This window comes from Vipera ursinii (assembly GCF_947247035.1).
Source record: "Vipera ursinii genome assembly, chromosome: 4".
Taxonomy (NCBI): Eukaryota; Metazoa; Chordata; class Lepidosauria; order Squamata; family Viperidae; genus Vipera; species Vipera ursinii.
This window is the reverse complement of record NC_139514.1, coordinates 13,347,345-13,367,792: the sequence shown is the minus strand read 5'-3', so window position 1 is coordinate 13,367,792 and position 20,448 is coordinate 13,347,345.

Genomic DNA, 20,448 nt, shown 5'->3' with positions numbered 1-20,448 from the left:
TGTCACTCTTCTCTTGGACTTTTGGGGAGGGGTTTTTTTTCCCCACCTGGAAGGAAGTTGAACGAAAACCATACGTGTTCCACAAAACACAGATTTATCATAAGCGGTTTTTAGGTATCGGTTCTGCCGAACCAGTGCAAACCGGCTGAATCCCACCACTGCCTTTATACCAATAAAGCTAATGGTGGTTCTAGTCATGATAGCAATATTATCTCCAGTAGCAAGAAAACAGTAGCAAGAAATTACTGGTGTCTTCATGTCTTCAACATGAGCTTCCTAAAGTCTTAAGATTGGACAGTGTTGACAGCAACTCCAACCCTCCTGATCTTCTGAAGGAGCTTAAAGACCTGGCTTTGCTAGTTGGCTTGCAACTCCAATGGGAGGTCTTCACATTGGGGTGGTTGACAGACTAATAACATTCCACCTCCCCCTCCCCGCTCCACCAACTCCTTCGCACCCCATCTTTTAGTTTGAGTTGAGTATATTTTTCATCATCTAGTTCCTATTGTGTATAGCTATTATGTAAACTAGAGGAGATCAACCCTGACTGCTCTTTAGAAGGCCAGATCCTGAAGTTGAAACTCAAATACTTTGGCCACCTAATGAGAAGGAAGGACTCACTGGAGAAGAGCCTAATGCTGGGAAAGATTGAGGGCAATAGAAGAAGGGGATGACAGAGAATGAAATGGCTGGATGGAGTCACTGAAGCAGTTGGTGTGAGCTTAAATGGACTCCAGAAGATGGTAGAGGAAAGGAAGGCCTGGAGGAACGTTGTCCATGGGGTCACGATGGGTCGGACACGACTTCGCAACTAACAACAACAATCATGTAAAATTTTATCTTTAAATATATAACGTTCAGTCTTACTTTGTGGTAAGGTGGTGATCAATAAATTCAATAAATAAATAAACAAACAAACAAACAAATAAACTTTGGCCTGACCCACCAGAATTCAGCTTATATGCTGAACTTAGCAAAGTTCACTACAAATAAATGGTGGAACAGGTAGCTGTTTGCTCATAGTTCAGCTGAATTCATCCCACTTGGAAGCCCAACTCATTTCTTGCCACCTGTATTAAAGCCACAATAAAGTTCTATCACTAACAAATGTTATCAAAACGCAGAGGCATCTCTGTAAATAGCTTTTGGTCTTTCACGTTATTTTGCAGAAATTCCTTTTCAGGGAGAAAGGGGGGGGGAAATATGGAAGTTGTCTTACTCAATCATATTGCAGATCCATTCCTATGACAAGCAATTCTAAGAACCCTCAAGTGAATTTTAACCAAAGTCCTTTGAAAAAGAAATCCCTTTTATAAAACACCAGTATCTTGAAAAGTGGTGCAGGGCCCACCTGTGGATCTGCCAGACTGATAAGTCAGGGCTTTTTTTCTCATAGAACGCTCAGAACGGAGTTCCGGCACCTTTTTTGGATGGAACCTTGAGTTCCGGCACTTTTTTCTTTTACAAAAAAAGCACTGCTGATAAGTCAACATTTGAGGGGGGGGGTTGTCCTGGTGCTTTTTTTTTTTATCCTCTGCATTGCGTTATTTTAGCTAACCCTAACCCTAACCCTAACCCTAACCCAGCCCTACATGGCCTGGGTCCGGGGTATTTGAGGGAACACCTGCTGCCGGCATCAAACGCCCTTCGCCCAGTGTGCTCCCACAGGGAGGGTCTGCTCAGGGTCCCGCCGGTAAGAGATTGCCGGCGGGTGACACCCAGGGATAGGGCCTTCTCAGTGGGGGCGCCTGCCCTCTGGAACCAGCTGCCGGTGGAGCTGAGGACTGCCCCCGACCTCCGATCATTCCGCCGGGGCCTGAAGACCTGGCTCTTCGAGCTCTCGGGCCCAGGCTGAGGAGACACTCATTTTAATTGGGGTTTTTAATAGTACAGGGTTGATTTAATATTTTTTAAATTGGGTTTTAACTTTTGTATGGTTGATTTTTAACTCCCTGTAAACCGCCCTGAGTCCTCAGGGAAAGGGCGGTATATAAATGCAATAAAATAAATAAATAAAATAAAATATTTTATTCTGTACACTGCCCAGAGTCTGATGGAGCTGGGTGGGTCTATATATTTAATAAACATAATAATAAAAAGCGAATCAACCAAACAAACCATCAAACCTGAAGCACCATCAAGTTTAAAATTAGGAGTTGGAGAGGACTCAGTTGAAGAGAAAAAAGGGGACATGTTCTAGTACGTAGCAGATTAGATTGTTATAAGGTTTTTTTTTTAGCTTAGTAGAGTTCATATATAGGTAGTCGTCACCTTACGATCACATTTGCACCCAAAATTTCTATTACTAAGTGAGATAGTTGTTAAGTGAATTTTGCCCCATTTTACGTCCTTTCTTGCCACAGTTGTTAATTGAATCACTGCAGTTGTTAAGTTAGTAACATGGTTGTAAAGTGAATCTGGCTTCCCCAGTGACTTTGCTTGTCCGATGGACGCAAAAGAGCCCAGGACATGACCATGGGACACTGCAACCGTCATAAGTATGAACCAGTTGCCAAGCATCGGAATTTTGATCATGTGATCATGGGGGACGCTGCAATGGTAATAAGTGAGAAAAGTGCATTGGAACTTCAGTCACTAAATGAACTGTTCTAAGTTGAGGACTACCTGTTTTGAATGCAGAAAAATCTAGCATTTCCATGTTGTGCTGAAAAACACTTCAGAGAGAATAGAATAGAATAGAATAGAATAGAATAGAATAGAATAGAATAGAATAGAATAGAATAGAATAGAATAGAATAGAATAGAATAGAATAGAATAGAATAGTTGAAGGGGACCTTGGAGGTCATCTAGTCCAATCTCCCACCCAAGCAGAAGACCCTACACCATTTCTGACAGATGGTGGTCCAGTCTCTTCTTGAAAGCCTCCAGTGAGGAAGCTCCTACAACCTCTGAAGGCAACCCATTACACTGGTTGATTGTTCTCACTGTCAGAAAATTTCTCCTTGTTTACAGGTTGAATCTCTCCTTGATCAGTTTCCACCCATTATTCCTTGTCTGGCCTTCAGGTGCTTTAGAAAGGTTGATCCCCTCCTCTCTGTGACAGCCCCTCAAATATTGGAACACTGCTATAATGTTGTTGTTGCTCTTCACAAGAGCTTCAGTGACAATCTGAAACCTTGATTACCCAGAGTCCTCTCTGACTACAGTGGCTTAAAATCAGCTGCACCAGTCATCTTGATTTCTGGTCTCCTTCATATAACCTTCCCAAAACTGGAATCTTCTTGAGTCTTGGATCTACAACTCCTAAAATTCCCAGCCAGAATTATAAAAAAAACCCAAGTTGGAGAAAGCCAGTTATACATTTCTGGGCCAAATATGGCATGCATCCTACAAGTAGTACCAAACAGAGGTCAGCCTTGGAGTAAGGATAGTGTAAAAATATTTCTGCAAATCTACTCATCCTACATTAGCATCTATTTTAATAAAGAAAGAGTTGACTTGCAGAAATCTCAAAACCATCAGATAGTCCCCATTTTAGAGAGAAGCCCCTGAAATTGGTTTGACAAGAGTTGGTACACTCCAACCACTTTCTGACTCTGCCTAATTAATTTTGCTCTGACTGATGAAGTTGCTTGGATGAGCAACAAAATATCTCAGATTAACAAACCGGGTTAACATTTATATATGTTTTTCCCTTTTTTTTCCTTTTCTTTCCCTACAGATGGACATATCTTTCTTTTAAGGAGAGTGGACTGTCAGAATCCATTTATATCACATTCATAAATGTGTTTAAAACATTATTCCCCCCCCCCCGGATTCTGCCATCTCCCGAGGAAGGAGGAGCGGATGTGGATTCAGCCTGCCTTAGGTTATTTCAAAGACCAAGGGAAACCTTTTGAACTGGGGGAACAAAGGGGAGGGTTAGGTAAGAAGGCATCTGGCCTGTGTCTCCATTTGAATCTGTAAAGGAAGAAGGCAATAACCGTAAAGATCCAAAGTTCCCTTTTTTCCACAAAAGTGATGACACGAAGTAAATGATGGGGGGCTGACCAAATGGGGTTGAGGGAAGGGGGGTTGAACTCTTTATAAAATTTCAATCTGTAAAACAATACCAGGTCCTGTCTTGTATTTCCACAACCAAACATGTCCTAGTAAAAATTCATTTTGGACTAGAACTGACTCCAAGAGTTTTTGTTTTCCTAAGACGTGGATTGGGGTGGGTCCTGACACTTGGTCCTGTTGCCATGATTCAACCTTTAGACATCAGATACTTATTACTTTAGCAATAAATGTACGTGCAGATACCAAACTCATCTCCCCAATCAAAATCACTAAATCCATGATTAGCAGTAGTCATGGTTGTTCATTACTAAGGTGTATTTGAATTTGAAGGATTAAACACCAGTTGCAAAGCGCTCAGAGTTCAGATTTGTAAATTTTACTTGCCCAAACTGTTAGATGTCTTGGAAGGTGCCCCTTTGACACAAAATACACATAGAATTCCATGTGTGCATGCAAAAGGAAAGGAGCGTGTTATCGCTTTTCCTTTCACTGTTAAAGTTTGTGACAAAGAAAGAGATTCATTAATAAGTCCAATTCTATAACTAGCAGAAGCGATATAATACGTGGTAAAGGCTTATAGTGACACTGTTACTATCATATCATCTGACATATCCAACAACTTTCTTAAAATTCCATGTTATACTTATGGGAGGTATTGCCATGTTCAGCCAATGTTATCCAGTAAATTATCCAGTGAAGAACAATAGTAGAAATATAAAGTGCATACATTGTACTGTCCACTCAATAGCAAACAAAGAGTTGGAAAAGGGACTGAATCTGGACAAAACGTCATTCCTGGTTGGTTCAAATGCACCCTCCCCCCCACACACACACACAACAGTACAATGCAATAAGCATGTATGCGCATTCCATCAGATTTGAACCACATTGTAGGATCACATGCTTCTGCGATCTTGCCTCTGAATAATCAGTCATTCTCAATGAACTGTAATTAGCTCTGATCACATCAGAGTTCTCAACTGTGGAGAAGCCCTTCACTTTGCTACTAAAGACGGCAGAAAGTTATGCAGCCTGAATACTCTAACACTGCCCAATAGCCACATTGCATTAAAAAATGCTTTTATTTTATTTTGCCTGAGGTTCTTGTCCCACATGGAAAGAAAATCAGTGTTTCAGTTAGCATGATACAGAAATATCACGAGAACAACAGTATCTTCAACATGGACATGCCCATCAAAGTTCAACATGTGTGAGCTGAAAACACAGGGAATATCTTGCAAAACATTTAGTCAGTTTCAGTCTATTAGCTGCTTAGCTCAGAGTATGCAACCTGCCCTAGGCTTTCCACCATTTACATGTACCCAGATGCAACCCAAGAGGAAAGCAGAAATACACAAAAATACACACAGCTACACACAGAGACAATATATTTGTACCAGCCTGATTAGACACCCATTCACATAGGCAATAGGCATACAAACTTCTCATTATTCCCTAAAAAGAAAAAAGACACATATACAGATATTTATTAATCACGTTTTCACCACTGCCCATCTCATAAAGACTCTAACAATTATTTCATTATATATATAAAAATACAGATGCCTCCAATGGCCACAAGTTTAAAGGAGTTAGAAAAAGAATCCCAGAAGCCACCCCATGCCTGGGTTTCCTGTTTTGTTTTGTTTCAAATACTCAACATATCTCTGTAATTAGCCCATATTAACGTTATTGTAATATTATATGTATGTAAGTTGCCCTGACATCCCAATTGTTAGTTTGTTTGGTGTCACACTTCCATGCTTATCCATGGTGCGCCAAGGGAGGCAAACTAACTTGCACCATCTGGCTAGTGGTGTTCAGGTTGATGACATCTTCCAGGGCCTCTTCTGCTGATCTCGCTTCACATCCACACAGGTCCAGTGCCAGCTCCCATTCTCCACACACAGCTAGCCTTTCCCACTGTAGTGGTACCCATTTATCTACTTGCAATAATGCTTTCAAACTTCTAGGTGGGCGGAATAGGAACGAGAGGCAAGTGACAGGACCTCACCCCATCCTGCAGTGCTACCAGGGCTCAAACCACCAGAGTGCCAACTATTTCTGGTCAGCAAATCCAGGGTCCTTAAGATGCTGTGCCACTGCACCTCCTTAATCACCATCATGAGCATCTACCGAAAGGGGTAAAATAAGGGTAAAAAAAAGATGTTGGCTACAATCCTACACTTGTGTTACTTGCATTGCAGCAGCCCTTTTTGACCTCTCCCATTGATACCCCTCCATACTAAGTAATTTTCTACCACCTGGCACAGCCCAGTTGTATATGGGGTGGAATGTAGTATGGATTCCCAGGAGGGAGGGGCTCCATTCCAGTGGAGCAAAAGACATAAGTTTAGATAGTTTGATTGGGAGAAGGAAGCTCAAGACAGCTCCCCCTTATGGTTATTTTGATGGATGTAGGTCGTTTGCTTTAGTTTGGCAAGGCTGAAAAAAATGGGGCAAAACTCACTTAACGACAGACTTGCTTAGCAATGGGAATTTGGGGCTCAGTTATGGTCATAAGTCGAGGACTACCTGTAATCAACCAACTCTTAGAAGAGAACATCCCAAAAGCACCTTGAGTGCCAAAGAATTGAGGCCTTTGAACTATGGTGCTGGAGAAGACTCCTGCGAGTCCCTTGGACTGCAAGACGATCAAACCGGTCAGTCCTAGAGGAGATCAACCCTGACTGCTCTTTAGAAGGCCAGATCCTGAAGTTGAAACTCAAATACTTTGGCCGCCTAATGAGAAGGAAGGACTCACTGGAGAGGAGCCTAATGCTGGGAAAAGTTGAGGGCAAGAGAAGAAGGGGACGACAGAGAATGAGGTGGCTGGATAGAGTCACTGAAGCAGTAGGCGTGAGCCTAAATGGACTCCAGAAGATGGTAGAGGACAGGAAGGCCTGGAGGAACATTGTCCATGGGGTTGCGATGGGTCGGATACGGCTTCGCAGCTAACAACAACAATCCACCAAGATTCAACTAGTGATCCCATAATATATGTCCCTTCAAGTTGAGTATCATCTAAATGGTAGATGATAAAGCAGCCCACTTTCTTTTAAGCAATAACCAGTTAACCCTTCATCCTTTATTTCCAGTTACAACTGTTGATATAGTTTTCCATCCAACAGCAGAAAAATATTTTAAATCATTCACGTGCACACAGACAATTTACTTCCTTTTCGATATCTTTCTGCCATTATTGGTTTCTCGGGCTGAAATCTAATCAGCCTTGTTGTCTCCTAGCTTACTGGGTTTTTTTTTTCTTTTTTCACCTTCTATTTCAAATAACCTTCTGACATCAGCGCTACCTAGGCAAGATTAATATGACTTTCCTACTTAATATAAATCAGTATGGAGTGCTCTGCAGAAATGTTTCTAACTGCAAGGGACAATGCAGTTTATCATTTTGTTCTGAAAGCAAGTCACCCGGTATCTGGCTATTTATGCTTCCTTGAGTTCTGAAATGATGAAATATAAATGTGTTCCCATCAAGAAAAAGCATGAATTAAATTTATAATCTTTGCATTATCCCTGAGACACCTTTCAGGATTCCTTGTTTATTTATTTCTAAGTCGCTAGGTGGTGTTTTTTTTCCTTTAAAAAAGATAGAAGGAGAAACCAAGAAGCTTTTAAGTAAAATACATGTGCCAGGTTAAATTAAAATGCATGTACTTGCTTATTTTTATTTTAAAATGTATCTGATACTCATTCATAAGGTTCAAGTGGTCCTCGACTTACAACAGTTCATTTAGTGACTGTTCAAAGTTACAACACTGAAAAAAGTGACTTACAATCAGTTTTCACACTTACAACCATTATAGCATCCCCATGGTCATGTGATCAAAATTCAGATGCTTGGTAACTGACTCATACTTATGACAGTTACAGTGACCTGGGGTCATGTGATCACCTTTTTCTGACCTTTTGACAAGCAGTCAATGTGGAAGCCAGATTCATTTAACAACCGTGTTACTAACTTAACATCTGCAGTGATTCACTTAACAACTGAGGCAAGCAAGGTTGTAAAATGGGGTAAAACTCACTTAATAAATGTCTCACTTAGCAACCAAAATTTTGGGCTCAGTTGTGGTTGTAAGTCGAGGACTGCCAGTAGGGTTGGGAGCTTCCCTATATTTATGGAAGGTATCAAAACATAAATTAAAAGTCCAGGAAACCAATTTTGCAAAGACTTGATAATTATTTTTCTGTTCAATCATATCCACTTTTCAGAGACTGCTTGGAGAAGTTCCTGTAGTTTTCTTGGCCAGGTTTTTCAGAATTGGTTTGCCACTGCCTCCTTCCTAGGGCTGAGAGAAAGTGACTGGCCAAAAGTCACTCAGCCGGCTTTCATGCCCGCGGCAAGACTAGTCCTCATGATCTCCTGGTTTCTTCCCTGATGCCTTAACCACTACACCAAACTGGTTCTTCCTTGGTATATATAGGTATCTAAATAATTTCCTAACCAGTAATAAGCCTTTCCAAGTTCCAGTTCTAAGTTGTTGCAAAATCCAGATCCTATCGTGGAAAAAACAAAATTGTGTGTTAATGCCTACTGTATCCATGGTGGCACATATAAAAGGTGGACTGTAGGAATTCAAGGTTCCTTGCACATATTCTTGGTCTAAGCTACATGAAGTTTAATGTTACAGAAAACACACCTTGAACTTGAACACTGAAAGCAATGAGAAAGGGACAACAGTTTCAACAGGAGGATTAATGTGGCACTTTGTGGAATCGCAGTCAGTACCTGGGCTGGCAATCAGAGTCTTCAAAAACTACCCTATGGAAAATGCATTGATGTAGTCCAACCTTTTGGTTTCCACTGTGTATGTCACCAGCTTGAGATCTCTAAGAATTGGTGCACCTGAGCCAAAGCTAGTGCCTTTGCCTTTAATAGAATCATAAGGCAGGAGGGGACCTCAGAGGTCTTCTACTCTGACCTCCTGCTCAAGGCAGGACTCTTCTATCATCCCAGTCAAATGGCTGTCCAGTCTATTTTTGAAAACTTCCAGTGATGGAGCATCCACAACCTGAGGGGGCAAGCTATTCCATTGATTAATTGCTTTCATTGTCAGAAAATTTCTCCTTACTTCCAAGCTGGATCTCTTTTTAACAAGCTTCCATTACCTATTACTTCTTATCCTGCCCTCTGGTGCCCTAGAGGATGTCAGTTCTTTGTGACAGCTCTTTAAGTACTGGAAGACAGTTATTGTGTTCCCTCAATCCTAGCTCCCTCAACTGTTCGTCATATGATTTAGACTCCAGAGTGTAGCATAAGAAAGATCCAGCCAAATGTAGAAAGATTCTCAAGTTGCAAAGCTGTTTCTCAAGATGAAGTAACATGCATATCGAGATCAGGCATATCTCCCAAAATTTTGAAATCCAATCGCTGGAAACATCAGTCTGGTTTGGAAGCATCATTGCTTCAGACCAGAAGGCGGTGCGGAAAGTGGTGAGGATGGCTGAAAAGATCATTGGCAGTTCCCTCCCTTCCATCCAGGATGTGGCACATAAGTATTGCTTGAGCAGGGTCTGCAAGATTGTCTGGGACACTACACATCCTCTTTACGACCTGTTTTCCTTGTTACCTTCTGTGAGGAGGCTCCGTGGTATCCAAAGCAGAACATCCAGATTCAGTCAAAGCTTTGTTCCATACAATATTAACCTTGTGAACTCTAAAGCTTCCTCCTTCCGCTATGTATTCAAGATGACAGTAAGGGTGTAGGTCTATACATATGTAAGGGTGTAGGTCTATACATATGTTGAATGTAGTAGGCTTAAGTGTGTGTTATGTATGTGTACACTTTGAGAGCAAGCAACTAAATTTCATTTTTAATGTGTGCCATTGTGCCCACAGTAAAAAAATGACAATAAAGGTTATCTATCTGTCTATCTGCCTATCTATCTACAATTCCACCATATCTATTTTCAATTTCAGTTCTTTCTTCCACATTCCATAGCCAGGGGAAACATAGATGGCCTTCAGAACAGCTAACCGGAAGTCATGAGAAAGGAATACATGGTTAACATGTGTCCCTTCAGTCTTCCTTTCTCCAGACAGAACATCCCTTCACCCTATCCTCATAGGATAGGAAAGCCAGTTGGATCTAGTGAAGGGATCGCCAAACCTGGCAACTTTTAAGTCTTCTGGATTTCAACTGCCAGATTTCCTCAGCCATGTCATGAATTCTGGGAGTTGAAGTCCACAAGTCTTAAAGTTGCCAGGTTTGTAGAACCCTGATCTAGTGGCTAAGGCATCTGGCTAGAACAGGGGTAGGCAACCTTGGGTCTTTTATGACTCATGGACTTCAACTCCCAGAATTCCTGAGCCAGCTGGCTCAGGAATTCTGGGAGTTGAAGTCCATGAGTCATAAAAGACCCAAGGTTGCCTACCCCTGGGCTAGAAGGACAAAGACTGAATTTAAGCCCTGCCTAGCCATGAAAATCAGCTAGTTAACTGTGGATCAGTCATTCCTTCTCAGCCCAATCCACCTTACAGGGTAGTTGTGGGGGAAATGGGAGGAGGAACTTGTGTTGGATATGTTCGCCACCTTGAGTTATTTCTAAAAATCATAAAGCGGGATATAAATAAATAAGATATCAATGTAATAACTCTCCAATGCCTATGAAATGCTTGAAAAAAAAGAGTCAATACAAAAATCCAAGAAAACACTTGAAAACTGTTCCAAGGTGGCATTGTGAAACCTGTCCTTGTGAATGTTTTCATTGGTGAGTCGCCCACCACATAATTTTGTTGAAAAGCCAAAATGTACATTTTTTAAAATAAAGACACGCATAGGAACATTCCTGAATGAGACATTTTACAGACTCTGATCCAGCTATATGGTCCTGTTTGTGCGATGGATGCTGACTTCATAGTCTTTCATCTGGCAAAATCTGGTAATGGTTGTTTGCAAGCCACTGGGTGCAATGAAGAGGAAATTAACTTAACAAAGCCTTCTTGAAATTAAGGAGATTTTTAGTAGAAACTCTGACTGGTAACAGTTCTATACTTACGTCCTAAGCTGGTGAATGCGGTAAGACATAGCGTGTACGTCAAATATATTTGCTTGTTTGAAATTAAATTTCATCTTGAAATTAAGGAGATTTTATCAGAAACTCCTACTGGTTCCAATTTCAGCCGTTAGTGGCGCAGTGGGTAAAATGTGGTATTGCAGGCTAATTCTGCTGACTGCCGACTGCAGTTCGATTCTCACTGGATCAAGGTTGACTCAACTTTCCATCCTTCTGAGGTTGGTAAAATGAGGACCCAGATTGTTGGGGGCTATTGGCTGACTCTGTAAACCTTTTAGAAAGGGCTGTAAAGCACTATGAAGTGGTATATAAGGCTAAGTGCTATTCCTATTGCTATCCAATAATAATAATAATAATAATAATAATAATAATAATAATAATAATAATAATAATAATAATAATAATAAAGTTGGAAGGGACCTTGGAGGTCATCTAGTCCAACCCCCTGCTCAGGCAGGAAACCTTATACCATTTCAGGCAAATGGCTGTCCAGTCTCTTCTTAAAAACCTCCAGTGTTGGAGCATTCACTGCTTCTGGAGGCAGGTTGTTACGCTGATTAATTGTTCTAACTGTCAGGAAGTTTCTCCTTAGTTCTAGGTTGCTTCTCTCCTTGACTAGTTTCCATCCGTTGCTTCTTGTCCTGCTTTCAGGTGCTTTGGAGAATAGCTTGACTCCCTCTTCTTTGTGGTAGCCCCTGAGATATTGGAACACTGCTATCATGTCACCCCTCACCCTTGAATCCTAAGCAGGCAAACAAAGTAAGACGTAGTTTGTGTGTCGAATATATTTTGCACCACTCTTGTTCTTTTACCCCTTTAAATTGCTTACTTGGGAGAAAAACAAAAGAAAACTCAGCTCATCGGTTCCATGAAGGTTTCTGGATGGTTGAGATGTAAAATTAAGAGTTCCTCAAATGTCTGCTCAATTTATTTGAGCAACAGGGCAAATGTAATTTGGTACATCATCAAGCATTACAGAGGCATCCTACTGGGAAAAAGAGTAGCAAGGGACCCCACATACAACCAGCTAAATGTACCTTACAAAATCGTTGGTCTATTTGATAGATTTCTTTTTGCTCTGCTCCTGTTTACATCAGGAGCTACTGAATCTTGAGAGTGCCTGCAGCAAGTTGAAGGAGCCGTTTTCTCTGCTCACTCTATTTTATCTCTTTCTTCTCGCCATTTCGTCTTGACGCTGCTGCCAAGCACGCCAGCCGTGGAACTAATGTCTTGCCAAAATGGTGAGCAGAGGCTTTTTGCAAAACGGGGAGGACTATTAAATTATGCAAGAGTCTCTCCTCGCCCTCAAGATTTGATGGAAATCTTATTACCTGGAGAGCCGGAGAGTAGAATGGGCAAGGAAGAAACACCGAACAGAGAAAGAACCGTGTAAATTTATAGAACGGCTGTAGGCAGTGGCTGAAATTCTTCCAACTGTTTGCAGTGTTGGTCCCCTCTCTTTGCTGAATACCCTCCTCTTTTGTGGTTATAGTGTACTATCTTCAGGAATTTTAATATATGGGGTCAGCTCACTAGCTTTATATTATTGTTAAATATGGTTAACTTACAGTTAGATTCGCAGTGAAAAACTGATGGAAACTTAATAATTCAAGTCCTAACCAAGGACCTACAAATTATAAAGGTACCATCTAGGAATATAGGCAGTTCCATATATTTTTGTTGTTGTTGTTGTTGGCCGCACAGTTAGCCAGATGTTTAGATTTAGCATAGATCATATGGCCTTCCTCAAATCAACACCATTCTCCAAGAGCTCAACCAGTCAAGTAACCTAGAACCAAGGAGAAATTTCCTGACAGTGAGAACAATTAACCAGTGGAACAGCTAACCTCAAGAAGTTGTGGGTGCTTTGTCACTGGAGGTTTTTAAAAAGAGATTGCACAACCATTTGTCTGAAATGGTATAGAGTCTCCCGTTTGTATGGGGGTTTGGACTGGAGGGCGTTTGGATCCCTTCCAACTCTGTTATTCTGTTTTGTTATTCTGTTATTCTTTTTATGATCCCATCAAGTCTCTGTCTCTCTCTCTCCTTTCCTCCCCTATTGGCATATAGGCCAATCTTAAACTACATACAAAAACAGCAGATAAAGTGGTTTGCTCCAGCTGGAGACAATGTTGTGGGATTCCATACCGTACAAGGCATATACAAAAAGAGAAGGTCAAAGAACAGGAGGCAGACCCAGAAGAAGATGGAGAACTAACAACAAAGACACACTACAACAAGATCAATTAAGAATGGTTGAGGCCACCTAATAAGAAGGAGAGGAGGGGGAGAAGAAGAAAGAGAAGGAGGGAGACATGGGGAGGGGGAGAAGGAGAAGGAATCGTTTTAAAGGTTATTGAATCCTAGAATCCTAAAACTGAAGAGCTGGAATGAACGTCAGCAATCATTTTGGTGCAGGAAAACCAAGAGTTGGCTGCCAACTCTTCTGAGAGACCACCACAGTTCACCCTCTCTGTACATTAGACTATTCCTCTATGGTACAGATCTTATCCTCTTATGCTGATGGGGTTTTAAGAGGTGAAAAGGCTGTCCTGAGTTACAACCCCTTGAAGCAAACCCATCTTGTTCAGGTGAGATAGTAGATGCCTTCAGCCTCCGCATTGCCTCAAACAGATGCTTTGCTTTTTAATCCCCTCTAATCTCATACACCTAATAAAATAAGGGCAAAAAAATTTGGTCCATGCCATCTGGAGACATTATGTAGATAAGGATTTCATTAGGGGTCCAGGGAACGAGGTCTCCTGGAGGAAAGTTGTAATCATTTCACTTAGAGTTGAAAGCATCTCTTTTCTTATTGATAAGATTTCGGTTCCTGAAATAACCGAAGGCATTGATACATAGTTAAGGCATTTTTACACTTTCTAAATTCCTTAATGTTAGGTTCTGCAGCAGGACTCTCCAACAGATAAGGCAGAAATTGAATGTTTTGAGCACCAGTCATGAAATTGCCTTTGCCATCCATTTGCTCTACTCTTCACCCCAGACCTATCTCTAAAACATTATCGTATATCATCTCTTCCCCACACAGCCCCAACTACCATCTTTTGGGGTAAAGCTGAAACAATTTGAAATTTCTGTATTTTAACATACTGCTTACGGATCGCCCTCGATTTACGATCACAGTTCAGCCCAACGTTTATGTTGCTAAGCAAGACAGTTAAGTGAGTTTTACCCCATTTTACAACCTCTCTTGCCACAGTTGTTAAGTAAATCACCGCAGTTGTATAGTGAGCAACACAATCGTTAAGCGAATCTGGCTTCCCCATTGAGTTTGCCTGTCAGAAGGTCACAAAAAGTGATCACATGACCCCGGGACACTGCAGCCATCATAAATATGAACCAGTTGTCGAGCATCTGAATTTTGATCATGTGACCATGGGGATGCTGCAACGATCGTGTGAAAAACAGTCGTAAGTCACATTTTTCAATGCTGTTGTAACTTTGAATGGTCACTAAGCAAAAGGTTGTAACCAGTGGTGGGATTCAAACATGTGAACAACCGGTTCTCTGTATGGATGCCGCTTCCGGAAGTCCATTCTGGGCCTGGGCAACAAAAAATTAGCTACCAGTCCTGCCGAAGTGGTGCGAACCAATTGAATCCCACCACTGCCTGTAACCCGAGGACTACCTGTACAGTCTTATAGGAGGAAGAAGGAATAGGGAGAAAGCTCGTGACAAACTTTCTGACTTCTAATATTTCCTAGCTCAGGGGTTCCCAATCTTGGCAATGTTAAGATGTGTGGACTTTAACTCCCAGAATTCCCAGCCATTCATGGTGGCTTGGTAATTCTGGGAGTTGAAGTCCACACCTCTTAAAGTTGAAGACTTAATGTTGAATTCTGGGAGTTTAAATACACACATCTTAAAGTTGCTAAGATTGGGAACCTTTGTCCTAGAGAACAATGCCCATCAAAGTCATCCTAATCTAATTTTGTCTGCACCAATATGGGATATTTTACTTAGTAAGAAGAGCAGCAATAAAAAGGTGAGGAAGTTGAATGAGGTGAGCCATTTTTTTCCCCTCTGGCTTTTGTTTTCCTCAAATGTAAGGCTCAAATGCCACCTACTGGGAAATCAGAAGGTTGTTCCTACACTATTAATCCTGACTTTATAAAGAATATATAAAGAGCTTCGCTGAATCACGAACAGAGATCCACATCTGCTTCCCATTAAGGCCTGTGAAAATACAGTTGTGATACTTTTCCCAAATTTTCCAGCTCTCTGGAGAAAACGCTAATGCTGGGGAAGATGGAAGCAAAGAGCAGAACAGTATGACCACCAATAAGATAGATGGAGTTTATTACAACAGCAATGCACAGGTGGAACACTTGAAAGTCCAAGTTGGAGACATAAGTTGCCATGGAGAAAATCTATCTTATGTGGGTGCTAAAAGTTGTCATTGCATTATTATTGTATTTATTTTATTTTTATTACATTTATATCCTGCCCTTCTCCGAAGACTCAGGGCGGCTTACAAGCTTAGCAGTAGCCTTCATTCTATGTATATGCCTGCTTATTAGGGCTTTCACACACCCCCCCCCCAAGCGACATTATTACAAAGTCAGCTTAATTGCCCCCAACAATCTGGGTCCTCATTTTACCTACCTCGGAAGGATGGAAGGCTGAGTCAACCTTGAGCCTGGTGGGATGCGAACCTGCACTAATTGCAGGCAGCTGGTGTTACTTAAGGAGGCATTAGCCCACTGCTCCACCAAGGCTCTTGATTGATGGCACACAATCAATCAAAGCCTCAAACTCCCTTGAAATTCCCCATGCAGCCCAACGTAAGAACCCCAAGGGAAAGGGGGTCAGAATAACATGAGCAGTATTGTAGCATCATAAGCAACATTCCTTTTCTATCTGTATTGCATACACCCCAAAAAAGACACTGCTTTCACTGCAACATTGTCATTCTGTTAAAAGCAGCAACTGCCTGTGGCCAGGTTTTTGTTGCTGTTGTTCTTATTGTTGAGGTTAAAAACTGAGCATGAAAATGATTGTTTAATGAAAAGTCTAATGAAAAGAAGGACTGGAATGACACGATAGCAGAGTTCCAATATTTGAAGGGCTGTGACAAAGAAGAGGGAGTCAAGCTATTCTCCAAAGTACCCGAAGGCAGTGCAAGAAGCAACGGATGGAAGCTAACCAAAGAGAGAAGCAACCTAGAACTAAGGAGAAATTTCCTGGCAGCGAGAACAATTAATCAGTGGAACAACCTGCCTCCAGAAGCTGTGAATGCTCCAACACTGGAGGTTTTAAGAAGAGATTGGAGAATCATTTGTCTGAAACAATATAGGGTTTCCTACCTGAGCAGGGGGTTGGACTAGATGACCTCCAAGGTCCCTTCCAACTCTGTTATTCTATTATTCAATATTATATATGTTTCTCATGTGTAAACTGTTTTGGGTGTTTGATGCTCTGCCATTTCCAATTTTATCAGTTCCTTTTTTAAAAAAAAATCCCATTTATATCCCGCCCTTCTCCGAAGACTCAGGGCGGCTTACAATCTAAGCACAAATCAATGTGCTTAGCAGTAGCCTTCATTCTATGTATATGCCTGCTTATTAGGGCTTTCACCCCCCCCCCAGCAGCATTATTACAAAGTCAGCTTATTGCCCCCAACAATCTGGGTCCTCATTTTACCTACCTCAGAAGGATGGAAGGCTGAGTCAACCTTGAGCCTGGTGGGATGCAAACCTGCACTAATTGCAGGCAGCTGGTGTTACTTAAGGAGGTTCTTATCCTTTGCTGGGATAAGAACCCCAATATTGCAAAAAAAAGGTTTTCATCTTGGATATTTATTTATACAGAATAACAGAGTTGGGAGGGATCTTGGAGGTCTTCTAGTCCAACTCTCTGCTCAAGCAGAAGGCCCTATAAGTGTTTATCCAATCTCTTCTTAAAAACCTCCAGTGATTTCTATGGGTTGTTTTAAGGCAGGAGTTCCCAACCAGGGGTGCTTGTGAGACAATATTCCAGGCAGAGCGAAAATTTGGGTTTTCAAAATTATAGTGTATATGCATAATTCATTGCCCTTATTTTGAACTTTTGTAAGGAGTGCGAGACCATATCAGAAGCGTTCTAGGGGTGCAGGGTATAGAAAAGGTTGGGAGCCGCTGCGCTAAGGAGTAGATGGCTTTCTTTTCCAATTCCAATTTTAAAAGCCTGCAGCCCAGAGGATTGTCAAACAGGGCTTTGCCAGGCTTGTTAAGCTATTCGTTCTGAATTAGGTGAATAGCTGCTATAGCTGAATTCACACGATTCCAGTTCACAGCATCAGCTTACAAGAGGAGAAAAGAATTTCAGAAAATATTCCATTATTAAGATGGACCTGTTTGGGCCAATTTAATATCCCTCTTCTCTCCTGCTCCATCTCTCTGCACGTAAGAGCAGTGTTTCTCAATCTGAGCAATTTTAAGACTTGTGAATTTCCACACCCAGAATTCCCCAACCAGCATGCTGCCAGAGAATTCTGGGAGTTGAAATCCATAAGTCTTAAAGTTGTTCAGATTGAGAAACGCTGACTTGGAAAGATCCTAACAAGAGTCAGTTTGCTTTAGTTTTTTTATGTTTTAACTTGTTGCCCTGAAAACAGTCTTAAGCCTCTCCTTTCTCTTGCTTATCCCAGTCTCCAGTGTAAACTCTTGCTGCACTCAGCTGCATGAACTTGCTGTTTCAAATTCATCCCCACCCATTTAATAAAAGATCATCTCCATACTAATAATCAAAGTATAAAGTCTGTTTTTCCTGAGCATTGAAAATTATTTCCAAAACAGTAGGTGGGCCATTGCTTATGAAACAATATTTTTATGAAGGCAGGAGGAGGATGGGAAACAGTTGGACAACAGTGCCATCGTGTGGGAGAGAAATGCAGGGAAATTCAAACAGAAAATTTAATTTCTTTGTTACGCAGAGCAGTAAGAAAGATCCAGTAGAATGGAAGAGCTACATAGATACGTAGTTACACTATAGAAGAATAAATTAATTGTAAGCACACCTACCTTCCGTGTGTCCAGCTTGCAAAATCAGGACAAAATCATATTCTGCCTCTTTGGAGCAGAAGTGTCAAACTGGTGGCCCATGGACCAGATGCGTCAGGCACAGGCCACGCCCACTCCAGCTCCCAAAGGCAAAAAACTTCATAATACATCATGTTATGTCACATATGCGATCGAGTTTGACACCCGTGATTTAGAGGATGAACAATTTGATTTTTATGTCAAAAGTAATTAAAACTGGAAATGTTGACGACTGGGCACAGTTTGCAACAGGCCTGTGACGAAATAAAGTGTGATGATTCCCAGCACAGCCCAATCTACAAGTAGTTACAATGGCACTAGAAAAAGTGACTTATGACCATTTTTCACACTTACGACCTTTGCAACAGCCCCGTGATCCTGTGATCAAAATTCAGATGCTTGGCAACTGCTTCATACTTATGACTGCTGCAGTGTCCCATGGTCATGTGATCACCGTTTGCATCCTTTGGCCAAGCTGAATCAATGGGGAAGCCAGATTCACTTAACAACTGTGTAAGTAACTTATCAACTGCAGTGATTCGCTGAACAACTGTGGCAAGAAAGGTTGTCGCACTTCGCAGCAGAAGTACTGGGTTCAATTGTGGTCATAAGTCAAGGACTACTTGTATTTTGATATTATTTTTATCTACAGTGCATCCCCAAGACATTGCCATTTTCATAACATGGCACTTTAACATATGAACCACAGAAACTTACTGCTCCATGTTTCTCCTGTAACGATGGCAGTAGATATAGTGTATAACTTTTTTTTAATGAAAATTATCAGCACTTTTGATCAGTGACGTAAACAAACCCACGTCACCAGATCATGACCCTAAGCGGAAGTGAGTGTTGGCCTAAGTCCATCAAGATAAGCACGAGCAACCAGTACATGATTAGCTTAACCCTAAACTAATTCTATGGAGATTCATTCAAGCCTCTGGGTACATGATTAGCTTAACCCTAGACTAATTCTATGGACATTCAAAACAAAACAAGCTAAGTAAAGTGAATAATTAACAGAGGCCTGTGTTTTTGGGAAACAAACCCTACTTTGGGGAGCTGTGAAATTAAAAAAAAAAATGCGGAGTTTTAAAAATCAATGCCTCAAAAGCTGGGGGGGGGGGGTGGGAACTACAGCCCATTTAAAACCGGCAGCTGGTTTTTACCATTGTAAAAATCTAAAGACACATATTTTGCCCATTGCACCTTCAGGTACAGGTAACCATTTGAAGCATGGCCTTAATAAAATTTATTCTGCCCCTTACAGCAAAAGACAAGGAATATTAACAGGAATTAAAATGCTCACAAGAGGCAAGCAGCCAGGCAGAACGTAGGCGTTAAGCCTTGTTCAGGTATGTCAGGGCTGCGATTCTGGGCATGAATGAATCTTTATTGTCAAAGTACAACCATGTATACATTGAGATTGGCTGAGCCTCCCTTCATGCCCCCACCCCCAACTTACAGTGACACAAACCCTCCGTCTTATTACACCACGTGAGCTAATTGCACAATGCACCGGCCTCCCAAGTCAATTATGCATAAAGTTTATCAAATTATTTCCCATTCAAAAGCCTAACAGCCCACGGATAAAAGCTGTTTTTCAGCCTGTTGGTGCGGCTGGCTATACTCCGATATCTCCTACCCGATGGTAGGAGAGTAAAGAGATACCGTCCAGGGTGTGAGTCATCCCTGAGAATTTTCCTCACTCTTCCAAGGCAGCGAGCCCTGGCGATGTCATCCAGTGGTGACAGGGGACAGCCCACAATGTCTTGTGCTGTGCTCACCACCCTCTGTAATGCCTTCCTATCCGCGACTGTCAGACCAGCATACCAAACCACAATACCACATGAGCGGACGCTCTCTATAGTAGACCGGTAGAAGAGGGTGATAAGCTGTTGTTCTACCCTGTTCTTCCGCATGTGCGCTTGTGTCTGCTAGTAAAAAACGGGGGTTAGGCCTTCATATTATTTTTTTCTCTGATCTAAGGACTGTTGTACTGCCAATTCAAAAGAATTGTTTCTCCACCCTAGCAACTTTAAGAAATCTGAACTGCAACTCCCAGAATCCCTCAACCAGCGTACTGGCAGCATACAGTAACAGAATTGGAAGGGACCTTGGAGGTCATCTAATCCAACCCTCTGCTCAAGCGAGAGACATATATACTAATTTGTAACAAATGATTCTCTTCTTAAAAGCTTGCAGGGATGGCGTACCCACAACCTCCGAAGGCAAATCTCATGTCACGTCTTCAAAAGAAACACAAGAAAGTCCAGTTGTCACCTGAAAAGGGGGGGGGAAGCGCCTTTGGGAAAGTTCCTCCTTAATTCCAGGTTGCTTCTCTTC